We start from the raw sequence: 14,522 nt of genomic DNA, 5'->3' as shown, positions 1-14,522 counted from the left end.
ATGGTCGTCAAATGGTCCTCTCTCACCCTTTTGGCGGACTACTCTCTCCTACACTCTTCCATGCCGAATGTCATGCAAGACTTTGCTACACTCCTTTGAATCATGTTGTATCTGGAAGTATCAGAATGATGTGGTGAGACAATGTAAATGAGCCAATAGACATGGCCAGATAATGTAAATGAGCCACTATCAATTTTTATTGCTATTGGACATTACCATTATTCGAGATGGGGACCTTTGTATTGAAAACGTTATGTCTTTAATTGGGCCGTGACAGCAATATCTAATGCTTAAATTCATTTTTCAAGGGGAGGGCTCAAAGATTAATACTATTGGCATTGCCTACATTTAATATCAAGGGAGACATAAAGAATAGAGTTTGAGCTATTGAAGAACAAGTAGGAGATCCTATCTATGTACAATTTAGTTATTTGTAGCATTTCCTTGTTATTTTCATGACTTCTATTGGTTTTTTGAGATTGTCACTTCAATCCATTTCCCATTACCCAATATTAAATTCACATAATTGCACAATGGTCTAGGGGTACTTTTGGCACTTCAATAGGTGTGGAGGATTGCTATCCTATTTAATGATGGTCCAATAGTACAATTATGTATATATAGGGTGCTTTGATAGATGTTGAGTGTTTTTGGCTGATAAGGTTGAGTCAACATTTTTATGGCATGCTACTAGTTTCTTTTCTTCAAGGATACATTGATTTCTAGCAGTAAAAGATACAAAAGTGAACCTAGAAACTAAGACTCAAAATAAGTGAACCTAAAACTCTTGAAAAAGAACTTGTAACCTAGGACAAGTGAATTTAAAGTCAATGAACCCTAGGGGTGTGATTTTTTTGTGAGTTTTTTGTCTTGAGCTTTCTGGGTACTCCCCAAATTTGGTGAGTGTTTTCAACCAAACCATATAAACTAATAACATCTCTAATGTATAAAACTAATTACATATCTGCCACTGCGATGCACAATTGATTGTAGATTTTGGGACTAGTAATACCAAGTCTTGATATAAAAACCAAAACTTTATGAAGGATGCAGAATTATGCAATTTCGACATCAAGAAATGAGCTCGGAACACACCAAAACCCCTAAAATGACTATAAACATGGATACTTTCCAATGACTTCTCAATATGTGTCCTGCCTGGAAGGGCACTTTTCAAGCCCATTATTCATCTGCGCTAGAACTTGTGCTAGTGCAAATGAAAAATGGGCTTGAAAAAATTTCATCTGTGCTAGCATCTAGTCCTACCTGGAAGGGCACTTTTCAAGCCTAGTGCAGATGAAAAATGGGCTTGAAAAGTGCCCTTCCAGGCAGGACACATATTGAGAGGTTGTCGAAAAGTACTAGCGCATATGAAAAATGGGCTTGAAAAGTGCCCTTCCAGGCACAACACATATTGAGAAGTCGTTGGAAAATATCCATGTTTACACTCATTTTGGGGGTTTTGGGGCGTTCCGAGCTCATTTCCGATGTCAAAATTGCATAATTATGCATCCTTCATAAAATTTTGGCTTTTATAAGGGATTTGACATACATTTCCTATTGTTTTTGCAAATTATTTATCATTGACGCAATGAGGTTATGTATGCATTAGGGTAGCATAATCCATTTATCCATTTCTACAATTGGCATACACGTTGATGGGGGAAAATAAAATATAGATGGAGATGATGCACGAGTATGGGATATTTCATTAGGCAAGAAGATGGACTAGTATTGATCCTAGAGGCCCCCAAATCCAATGTATGAGAAATATATTGTGTGTCTTTAATGCATATCCATATAACATTGAGGGTCTAGTTTATGTGGTGCATTGCATATTTGAGTTGTTGGTTGTAGGAGGGACATGTTCATGATGTGAGTGGTACATGTGTCTTGAGTTTATATGGTTTGGTTGAAAAAGCTCACCAAGATTCTAGGAGTGCCCTAAAATCTCACCAAAATATTTTCCCCGAACCCTAGACAAGTAAAACATAAAGTTGTAAAACTCTAAAACTAGTGAATCCAATATATAGAATTATGAACTTGTAACGCACTATCCTCAAAGTTCAAAACAAGTAGATATGGAACCTAGAAACTAGAAGCCAAAATAAGTGAACCTAAAGCCCTTGAACAAGAACTTGTAGCCTAGGACAAATGAATTTAAATTCAATGAACCTTGGATAAGTGAACAAGGAAGTTAAGAAAACTTTGAAACTAGTGAATCCAATATATAGAATTATGAACTTGTAACACATTATCTGTGGGGGTTAAAGGTCACTGTGCCTTTATCTCGGTTATGTACAATACTCAAACACATATATAAACGAATGAAAAAGAAGATTAGGGTGTTTTGCACCCACTAAAAACTTGTGTGACTCTCTGTTTCTCTCTCTCCCTCTTCCGTTGAGAGCACTCTCAACTGGTATCAGAGCCCAGGTGATCTAGCTGAGTGTGCGTGAATGCCTGGAAGCTCAACAGCTCTGTGGGAGGAAGGAGTAGCTCTGTGGGAAGCTTTGTGGGTGATTTTACTTGCATCTGAGTGCGCAGAGACCTTAAAGGAACCTTTGGAAAAGTCACTTTGGTTTTGCGAAGTGGTTTTGAGAGCCTATTAAGTGTTTTCAAAGAAAAAGTCATTTTTAAAAGCTTTTCCCTGTTCTGTTCGATGATAGAGACTCTATATTGACTTGTAGAGGCAACCATTGTCTGCTTTTGGTGTCCATTTCACTTAATGAGCTTGGAAACACCTTCATTCTTGAATTTGGGATCATTTCGTTGGATTTCTGACTCACTGTGTCAGTTTCAACGTTTTTCTGCCCGAGTGTTGGAACTCAAGTTTGGAGCAACCATTTGCAGATCTGTCAGTTCCAGTGGGGAGCAACCACTTGTAGATCTGTCAATTCCGGTGGACTCAAGAGGTCCTAAAACTTCTATATTGCTCATCATTCGCACTCCAGTGGAGTTCACAAATAGTTCAGTTTCCAAAAACATTTTTCAGTCCGTGTGTTGGACCCAGTGATTGGGACCATGGTTTCCAAAACGGTTTGTCCCATTGCGTTTTGGATGCCTAAAAACCCCTACTTGTCAGTTCTTACACGATTCGGTGGAGTATTTTCAGAGTTATAGATCTCTGTGCATTTGATTTCGTCTCTCTGTTATGCATTTTTCATTCTAAGGTTTTGAAACCTTAGATTTATGCCACATGGCAATGGATAAGTGTTGATTCCCATTTCTCACTCATCGGTTGGGATTTTAGAGTTCTAGCAGAAGAGAGATATTTGCATATTGTCTTGCTGAGTCCGATTATGCAATGGCGCCCATGTTTTGAGGCATCTCAGGTTCTATTTTTAGTAGCAGTCATTACCGTGGGACCATGATTTCTTGAGCATACCTTATGCAAATCACTCTGGTTGCAGTTTGAGCCATGTGCGCTCATTCGTGGTGTGCATTGGGTCGCAGTGGATGATTTATAGGCCATTTGGATGCATTGCAATCCTTACTGGATGCGTTGATAGGCCCAGATTGCCTTGTGGGATGCTATTTTTTATGGACGCTTTGCACATGGATGCTATTTTATGTTGAGGAACAGCTTTGACACATTGCAGGTGATGCACTGATAGTCTTATGCTCTCTTGGATGAGATATTATTGATGCATATGCCCATGGACGGTGTTTATGCTTGAGCCATTTGGCACTTATTGGCATTTTGGATTGCCATTGTAGTTGGCATTTTCTTTTGGGCCAGATTTGCTCATATGGATGCATAGTACATGCACATGAGCCAGCTATATCTTTTGATGCTTTGAGCTTTGAGTTTTGGTGATATTTCACTCTATTATGGCATACACATTTGGGTACACCTGGTATTTGGTGTGATTCTCTCTTGCAAGCACTAGCATTTGGGATTTTGCTTTATTTGCATCATGGCATCCTCTTCCATGTCTGAAAAGGAGTTTTTCAAAATTAAAAAGTTTGATGGGACAAACTTTTCTTTGTGGAAAGAATAGATAAGGGATGTGCTTATTCAAAAGAAGCAGATAAAACCCTTACAAGGGATTATAGCTAAGCCTGCAGCGATGTCCACAGATGAATGGAATGAGTTAGATGCATTGGCAAAGTCTACCATTAGACTTCATCTTGGGGAGACAATTTATTTCACAGTAGTCACTGAAACGACTACAGAAGCTTTATGGAAAAAGCTGTGTGCTACATATGAGAAAGAGACTGCCTCAAACAAAGTCTATCTCATGAAGAGATTGTTTGAGCTGCACATGAAGGAGGAAGTATCCATAGCTTTGCACTTGAATGAATTTAATATCATTTTCAGTCAACTTCAAGCTCAAAAGCTGAATTTCGATGCGAAAATGAGGGCAATATTTCTCTTATGCTCATTACCATCATCGTGGAATACTTTCCGTACTGCTATCAGTAACTCTGCACCTGGTGGAGTATTGAACTTTGATGATGTGGTTGGTAGCTTGTTGGCCGAGGAGATTAGACGGAAGTCAATGGAAGGCAACAAGCAAGATGCAGCTTTAAATGTACAAAGGGGCATATCACAGTCCAGGGAAAAGTTTCAAGAAAGAGGGAAGTCCCATAGCAAGTCTAGGGCAAGAAACATTGAGTGTCACTATTGTGGCAAGAAGGGTCACATGAAAAAGGATTACTACAAGCTTAAAAGAGAGCAAAAGGATAAGAAAAAGAATGCAAATTGGGGTGCAAATCAGAAGGAAGAGAGTCTAAGGGAGGACAAAGGAAAAGTGAAGATCGAGGAGATCAATGCAGTCACACATGATAGTGACAATGACATTCTCTTCATGTCTAGTTTATCTGCAGAGTTGCTTACCACTTCAGATGATGCATATTCTCAGGATTGGATTTTGGATTCTGGTGCTTCATTCCATGTTACTCCCCATAGGGAATGGTTCTCCACTTATGACAGTGGAAAGACAGGTTGTGTGCATCTTGGAAATGACTATGCATGTGACATAGTGGGAGTAGGTGACAAAGTTTTCTTTTGCAAATGGGTCTGCATTTATTTTGAAAAATGTGAGACATGTGCCTAAGCTGACCAAGAGTCTCATTTCAACGGGTCAGCTAGATGATGCTGGTTGTAGTGTTATACTCTTTATATATCAAGAATATGGAGCATTTCTATCACAATCAAGGAATATCATTTAAGGGAGATACTTAGTCATTCCTTAGTCTTGTGCAATTGTAATGGTGAAGCATCTAGAAGTATGCATTCTTCTTGATTGACAATTTGTGGATTGTTTGAATCTTTTGAATTATATATGGTGTTCAAGAATGTTATAGAAGGAATACTTTTAAATATCCTTAAGATGTAATGATTAAACTTGTGTCTGAAAAAAAAAATTGATATCTAGATTTGACATTGTTCAAGTTAGTTATTTGTAGTTGCAACACAATTGGCAATAAAAGTGTCTACAAAAGCATTATCCTTAGCCTTTAAGAGATATCAATGTATAATTTAGACTTAAATCTTACTCTCTCTCAAACCATCACCCATGAGAAATATTGCAATTCTTGATATCAATGGCAATATTGTTATAATTTGTTTTTGGAAATAAATAAACTCCTAACTTTGGCATGAACTCAAACTTGCCTTATAGGGCCGAACTAGGATTGGGTGTGGCCATATTTTATGAAGCACATATGTTACTATGTTTCAAAGATTATGTCCTCAATGTGTTTTTAATTGAGATCATTAAACCATTGCAAACGCTATTTTGCATGCAATGTATGTAGCCCAGACTATATAAGATATAACCGTTTATTCAAAAACATCAAAATTTTGTTCTACACATATATGCAAGCTAGTGTTCATTTAAAAGTGCATTACTTGATCTTTCTTGAAACTAAAGGAGAAAAATGATTGACATCATTCATTATGGTTTAGAGTGCATGTAAAAATGCATTATTATTGCATGCACACATTCAAGATCACACTCCATAAGTTTTTGTATTTTTGTTTGAAACTAGAAATGCTTGAAAAAATGGACTCCACACGTCAAAACATTGTTTTTTTGTGATATTCATACCTCGATGTAATAGAAAATATATAGGCCATATATATGCAATGAAATTTGAACATATACAACATTATTTAACATTTTGTATTGCTTCCTTTTCCATGTAGAAGTGCAATGGGTCTCCTAGAACATGTCAAAGATGACTCGCATGTCATACCAATGTTCGTGTGCCATTTGGCATTTTGTTTCCTTCAAACATCTTAGACTTGAGCTTGTTAAACCCATTTAGGGGGCACAAAGAAGTCTAATTGAGAGGGGTATGGCTAGGTGCACTTGGGCATCATAGACCTGGAGACGGTATAGGTGATCAAGCAATGGAAGGAAGAATGGCGCATCCATCCTATTGAGGTACCCACGAGTATCAATGTAATGTATCCTTAACCATTGGCACTAGGACATGCCCGCAAAGATCCACTTCAGGCCTATCTTCTTCTTGAGGATACTCCAGATTTCCCTCCACCTCATCTGCCACCCTCAATGCTTCAATGAGTCCCATCTACCTATGCAAATAGAAGAGCTATTGATGATGACATGATGGAGCTCACAAATTGTCCAATTTTGAAGAATGGCTTTTCTACACCAGTTCTTAAGGATTCAATATCCATGCACCTTGGTTGGGCCAATAAGCAACCAAGCAACAGGCTTCTCCAAATGGCGGGTTTTCCCCTGGCCAATATCAAGTGCAGTAGGAAACTCTTGCTCAAACTCCTCATCCAGTTGTTTATCCTCTTTCTTTCTTATATTAGAAGATTCCTCCACAATTATAGTAGTGTCTTCAAAGTCTTCAATCTCCTTATCCTCTTCAACTCCAATTTCAACCTCTTTTTGAATCTCTAAATTTGGTGTTGATTCCACTTGCAAACTTCTCTTGCTACTTGTCCTTCCACCTCTCCTGCCTCCTCGTTCTCCTCTTCCACCTCTCCCCCTCCTCTCAGAAGTTCTTATTTTTACCATTCTGCCAACGTGACAAAAATCGGTGAGAAGAACTTATGATGTGATGGAGAAAGCAAGGCGAGGGAAGAAGGAGCGAGGCGAGGGAGGGAGGGACACAAAGAGGATACAGAGGTGAGGGAGGGAGGGACACAAAGAGGGTATAGAGGCAAGGGAGGGAGGCGAGGCAGAGGGAGGGAGGGAGGCAAGCGAGGGAGGGAGCCACACAGAGGGACAAAGAGAGGGAGGAAGGGAGTGAGGGAGGAAGGCGAGGTGAGGGACTCTGGGGAGCAAGGCAAAGGGATAGAGAGGGAGGAAGGAGTGAGGCGAGGGAGGGACACAGAGAGGGTACAGAGGCGAGGGAGGGAGGCGAGGCAGAGGGAGGGAGGCGAGGCAAGGGAGGGGAGCGAGGTAGAGGGAAGGAGCTCGTGACGGTTGCTTGTCACGAGCTCGCGATAGTTGGCAGCATATCACGACTGATGTAGGACTAACAATAAGAAATATCACAATGTCTCCATCTAGATCTTTCTAAAGGGAGTCATTATATGTAAACCCTTTATGTCGTTGTGTTGTAAACACAAGAGTGAGAGGCCTACGAACAGATATGAATAGCCTAAAGCAAGCTCTAGAGGCAAAAAAATATATTGAACAGGAAGGAATGTTTATTTTATCTACAACATTTCCAGATGGTGTTTCACAAGAGGTGACAGATGAAATTGAACAATCATGGGATTCTTGTTGGAGGGATGTAAATGCAGAATTTGAGGCACAAATTGTTGATGATGATGAATGGTCATTTTTGTCTCGAAAGATGTTTTTTGTGTGGGAGGGGAATCACTGTACTATTGCATGGATGTCTCTAATTGAAGAGAAATTCAAGACATCAAAGGCATGGCATATTCGAGTTTTAGCAAGTTTTATTACTCCAGAGAAAGAAACAGAAATGAAGCTAATAGCTGCTCTTCAAAGGTTCAATCTGTAAGTGCGAGTTCTTGCTTATATGTGTTACCTTTTTTCGTGCTTTTAATGGTTTTGTGAACAATTCTTAATATGTTTGAAGCTATGTATTTTTTATAAAAACAAATCTCAAGGATTATTTGTACAACACGAAGACAATCTGTTCATGTAATGAGAATGAGTACTTATCACTATTTTCTGAGGAAGAAAAAAAGACACTTGAAAAGCATAGGGCAAATGAATGCAGTAAAGGATCAAGTACTTGGTATCCTTTGACATCTCTGATGCTAGGGAGAATGGTATTTGCAGTAAGTTTCATACCATTAATCATGGATGTCTTTTGAATTATAACTAACTAATTCATTGTACTCATTCATTTCTTTGGAATATATTTTAGCCACTATACAAGCAAGATTATGAGGCAAAGCTAAAGGAACTTTAGCCAAATTTGAGTGTTCCTGATATGGAGAAAGCACTTAAAAGTATTCGAAAGAATGTGAATCTCAAGTATGGTCGAAATATGATCAAGGTATGGTTAATTTAATGAGTCTTAACATAAACTATTCAAGTGTTTTTTGAGATTGGTCATATGATGTTTGTTTACAAAATGATCAAGGTATGGGATATGCATGTATTATATGATTAAAAAATACAATTGAGTGTGATGATTGCATGTATTGTATATATGTAGATTCTGTCTATTGTCAAACCAACAAATGGTGAAGATTGGTTTAATATCTTATGGAGCCTCCCATTTGATGATAAATCATCCATTGTCACATTGGAAAAGTTGTATAACATCTAATAAACAAGTTATGGGATGACAAAAGCTGATAGAGAATTCATAAAGTGGATGGCGAAAGAGGCATGGATGGATCAGTTGCTTTGTGAATCTAAGAGGTTACTCTCTCAGGTCTTGGTTGCTAGTCAACAAGCTAGCTTTGTGCTTCCCCAAGATCCTATGTTGAGAGAGTATTTTGGGGAAATACAAGCAATGAACAGACTTGAACTTTATGAAGATTTAAGGAATTCAATGACTATTGCTACAGCTGCAAGAGGACAAATGGAGATGACGAGAGCATCTCGACGATTGGTATTTAGGTATGCAATACATGTTTTTTCCTTTTCAATTAAAAATCCATCCTTAAGTATTTCACTTTTGTAGTAAGGCTCTTATTGTATGCAGATTCTTGCAATCCTTAAAAGCTATTGGTAAGATTGAAAAATTGTTGCCCATATGTCGAGTATGGACAAAAATTTAGGACTTAAAATTCTATATGTACTCTCCAAACATGATAGAAAAATAAGGGAAGCAAGTACTCTCTGAGTGGGAGAGAAAGAACTACCCGTGGTGGCTCGATGTGAAAAAAGGATGTTGCAGGTAGAGCTATACACACAGCATAAAAAGGGAGAGATGGGTTCATCAAGCTCAAATATCTATGTGGATGACATCAGTAAAGAAGATTGAGGCTAGTGATTTGACATGAGTTTTTCCCTTCAAGCAATTCATTTTGCTTGTGATGCCCTAGTATTGAACATGCATAACTTTTCTGGTGTCTTGCACCTATTTCATTTGCTAGAGATGTAGTAATCATATTAAAGAACTATTAGTACATCATGTGAGTACCCACCATGAATATTAATCTCAATATCGCATATTCAATTTTGAGCATGTTGGTTTCATAAAACTTTTTCTATTTGCTAGAGATGTGACAATCATGTCATATCTTAATTAAGGTTTGCATGTCAAAACTATGAGTTGTGTACAAATGATCATCATGGTGAATTGAATCTTGAAGTATCTCCTTGATGCAACTAATAAATGTTTCAGCATAGATGCATGCAAATTTGCACCCTAAATTCTTCACCATGTGACTTGCAATCATTTCATCGATAAATCACTATCTATCATGATAGTATGAATGATGGATGATATAGGTGGAGGGTGTTGAAATGAAGTAGACATGAAAAGTAGTTTTGTGAATAAAGGGATCTTATAAGCCCTAAATACTATTGGAAAGAAATGTAATTAAATGTATATATCATCTTTGTGGGGTAGTTTTATGACTAAAGGGGGTGTGATGTTAGCGGCATCTTTGTGGGGTAGAAATGTATATAGTATCTTCTTGGGGTAGTTTTATGACTAAATGGTGTGTGATGTTATGTTAAAATTGTCTAGAAATCACAATATAGGCCATGCTCAGAAAAATGTGCTCAGACCAAGATGCTCAGAGAAAAGACATACCCCAACTAATCTTGCCTTGTATCTGTTCACAGAACCGTCTGCAGTGTGCTTCACCTTATAAACCCACTTGCAGCCAATTGCATTCTTGTCTTTAGGCAAAGGCACCAATTCCCATGTAGCATTTTCTTCCAAGGCATCCATTTGTCCATCCATGGCTTTCTCCCATTTTTCTTTTCCCATGGCTTGCTCAAAAGAAGTGGATTCTAGTTCATGTATCACTTTGACCATATAGGCATAGTGAATGGCTGTAAATCCATCATATTGAAGCCTATCCACAGGATACCTAGCTCTAGTAGACCTGTGCAAAATAGGCTCACGATCAGGTGCTCTCAAAACATCCCTTGTCTTCCTTACTCTTCAAAGAAATACCCACTTGTGTGCACCTTAGAAATACCTCTCAAGATATCCCAAGTGATCAATATCCAAGGAATACACACAAAAATCACCTAACTAAATTGCAATGAATTTAGTGATGTAATCTCTGAAGGTTTCCACCATAAACTTTTGAAAAGTGGACGGGGCATTCCTCAAGCCAAAAGGCATCACTTTGGTAGAATAAGCACCCCACTTTCTAATAAAAGCAGTCTTGGATTTTGATCTTCAAGAGCCACTATAATTTGATTATACCCACTATAGACATCCATAAATGAGTTAAGCTCGTGGCGTGTAACTTGATCTAAAATTCCATCAATAAAAGGTATGGGAAATTGATCAAAAACTATTTGAGCATTTAATTTCGGATAATCCACACAGACTCAGTGTTTGCCATTTTTCTTAGGATGACAACAACTATGACATGAAAAATACAATCACTTCAGTCTATGGCATATATAAATCCAACTTGTAATAGTTGATCCAACTCAGCTTTTATTGCTTGGCATAATTGGGATTCACTCTGTACCTTTGTTGCCCTATTGTCATATAGAACCTAAGATATCTTATGCTGACATAGTTCAAGAGGAACTCTTCTCAAATCTTTATAACTCCATGCAAACACATCCTTATACCTAACAAATAGATCTCTTGTCAGTTCGAGCTGCTCGATAGATAGGTTGGTATTTACCACTACCATAGCTGGGTGCTCTTGTGTTCCTAGATTCAACTCTTATGTAGGTTCCAAATGGCTTATGCAAAATCAACCTAGGTACATCTTGTGATCAACCAGGCTTGCATAGACTTGTCATCCAGAATTGTACTCAACTGATTGATAAGAGCTCTCATCCTAAGCACAAAGTCTTGGATGGACTTGCATTTATTCTGCTTCAGCTCACTTAACTTTGTTCTCATGTCCTCTTTATTAATCTCCTATCAGAACTGCCAAAAGAAAGCTTTCAACATAGCATACCAATCAAGGAATTACCCAATTGAGAACTGATTGAACCACCTTTGAATGTTTGTAATTAAGATACATGGAAAATAGTACATATACTCATCATCCATGGTTGCACCATTGATATGGCAGACACATAGAAAACTTTGCAAGTGATTGTAAGTATCATCATAGTCTGTGCCCCTAAAATTTTGGAACTTTACCTTGATGTTGGAGCTAGACTTGAATTTTTCCACCCCAAAACTCGAGTAGGTGGGTCTTCTGCTTGGAAGAACTAACTCGCTCACTCCCCATCTTTTGTTCACCATCATTATGAGGTCACAATAGACTCATGACTCAGTTGGTACTATCTCTAGGTCTCAAGGGTATAACTTGACGTATACCTATCGGGTGAATAGGTTCTTGTGTGTTGTGAGAGAAACTCGGGCAAACTATCTTGGCTGTTCTTCATTCACCTCAAATTCATGGTGGTGTCTCTCTTCTTCAAAAGCATGTCTATCTTCATGTCAATGGATTCTTTGTCCATTTGTCGTAGTAGCCGAATCTTTTGGCTTCATACCTTCCTAGGTGTATTCGTTCAGGTATGATAGCTGAGTATCACCAAAGACATTCTCTTTGAGTTGGGCTTTGCATTCATTTTGTTGCATCATCGAGGAGATGGCCATCCTTCAAAATCCAAACTCTCCGTAGATGAGTGCTCGAATTCCATTTATTAGGATGGGCCTTCACCCACCAATCTTCTTGGATGCCTTAGCCTGACATGATCATTCTAAGCTTCTGGCTTTGCATAGTATTCAAATTTCACCCCTAGGGTAGCATAGCTGAGTCTCTATTCTTGTTCTCATCATTTTTGTTGGACAGTTGCCCCTGGCAGCCTCCTTCGGGCATTGAACTCTGGTTCTGAGACTGCTTCACCTCACACAGTTGGATGTAGCCACTACCTCTGGCTTAGATATTCTTCACATCTGGCTACATATCTTCTTTGTCTCTCTGAACGTGTGTCAGCCATTGCTAATCAAAAATCAATCAAAGAGCAATTCGAGTACTTTCTATGTTCCACACCTTGGTCTTCAAGCACTCTACCAGTTGATGCCACTCACCTAGAGTTACTCGAATAAATTTCCTATAATAACCCATGATTCCCAATAATTGTTTTGCTTCATGAATCATGGGTTAACTCATGAACTCTCCTTTTCCCTAGTAACACTAAGTTTACCAACTTAGTTCTCTAAATCTCCTACCCTAATAGCTTGTCAACTCACAGTTCACTTGACCTTCCCTAGCAGGATCGCCAAAATGTTAATGGTTGATCACTCACCTAGCTAACTCAGAAACGTTGGGTTTAATTCCCCACGTGGTGTTGCACTTTGTGAATCTTGCACTCCTAATATAGATGTGCTTGGGTGCAGAATGGATGCCAACGACTAACACTTAGAGGTCAAGGCTAGCTAATGGGGAAGAACCATGTGAAGACGAGAGAATATTGAGTTACTATACACACTTTACACTTAGTGGAGTACTGCAACAGATAGAACCAAAGAGACAGTCAAATGCTCATTCATTGAATCAAAGTCACTTGATACAACTAAGCCACCTCGGCTTGCAATGAACACTCCCTCTCCTATAGTATATACTAACCTCGATGTCCCAATCAGTGCACTCTTGCACTTTCCGATTGTGCTACTTGTAGAGATTTGCTCCCAAACTCGAAAAAAAAGGAAAGCAACACTGATCCTCTTACTAGGACACTGCGAACTTGGTTTGATTTCTTGAGCTCCTTACCACGAACCTAGCTCTAATTACATGTGAAGAGAGTGGGAGAGAAGGAAGGAGTCTCACTTGCAACATTCTCACATACACAATGGGGGAATATACACAAAGGTGGAGGCTGAAAATAGTTTTCCTCTTCTTAGTTGTGAAAGCCAAAAGAACTCTAAGTACAAAGGAATAGGTGAACCCTATATGTGGGTCTCAAACCAAACTCAGCTAACTAAGGTGGAATAACTGAGCCACTAACTAGAGTACATAAAGATAGCTATCATCTAGCTATTATTCATGGGCGGTGTACCAATCGCATCTGTAGCTAACAAGTTGGTGACATAAATGCACAACGGTCACCCTGGCATATCACGAGTGGAGCTCGATATCTCAACATGCATCAATGCATGATTAACTACCACAAGTTCCCTTAGCCATGTGTCATTTGCATGGGCAATTCTAACGTGCAATACAGGCTTGGCTCTAGAGATATATTAATCCAATTAACTGGCGGGGGCTTGATTCATTTCCATAATATAATGCATGTCCTCGCGGCATGCATGACAATATTTTATCCATAAGCTACATTGATGATGATAAAGGATACATGACCATCTTCTGCAATGGAGTACATACCATCAAGAATCCCTCAGGTCAAGTCATCATCCATGCTTGATGTATTGGAAGTCTTTTCGAGCTCCCGATGGATGATGTTGCTACTATCAACATGGAACTTGATTACAACACTGGCCATATTTGGCATCGTCATCTTGGCCATGTAAGCATGCAATGCCTTGCCACACTCCAACACCACCAATGGTTACTAGTCTTGACAAGAGTTTCTTTGACCCATGCCATGTCTATCCTACATGCTACATCGGAAAGCAATTCCAATGTCCTTTTCTTCCTTCTAGGCACATAGACCACACATGTTCTTGAACTTCTTCATTCTAATTTTGGTGTCTAAAGTTCAAAAGCTAAGTTTTTGGAAAATTTCGCTCCTTCAAGGCTGATGAAGAGAAGCAATACCCAACTATAAAATCCTCACACTTTGTTCTGATAGTGGAGGCAAGTATTGTTCTCAAGCCTTCATCGACTTCTGTTAGGATGAGGGGATTGTACATCAACTTTCTCATACCCACATCCCCTAGGAGAATAGCCTCATAAAAAATGTGAATCGTACATTGGGCAATATGATGCCTGCATGTTATTCAATGCCAATCTTCCTGCATCCTTCTAGGCAGAAGCAATT

The sequence above is a fragment of the Dipteris shenzhenensis genome, chromosome 33 (genome assembly GCF_047967505.1).
Source record: "Dipteris shenzhenensis isolate YYH24624 ecotype China chromosome 33, Dip_SZ_1.0, whole genome shotgun sequence".
Lineage (NCBI taxonomy): Eukaryota > Viridiplantae > Streptophyta > Polypodiopsida > Gleicheniales > Dipteridaceae > Dipteris > Dipteris shenzhenensis.
The sequence above is the reverse complement of the archived record's forward strand: the minus strand, read 5'-3'. Positions refer to the sequence as shown.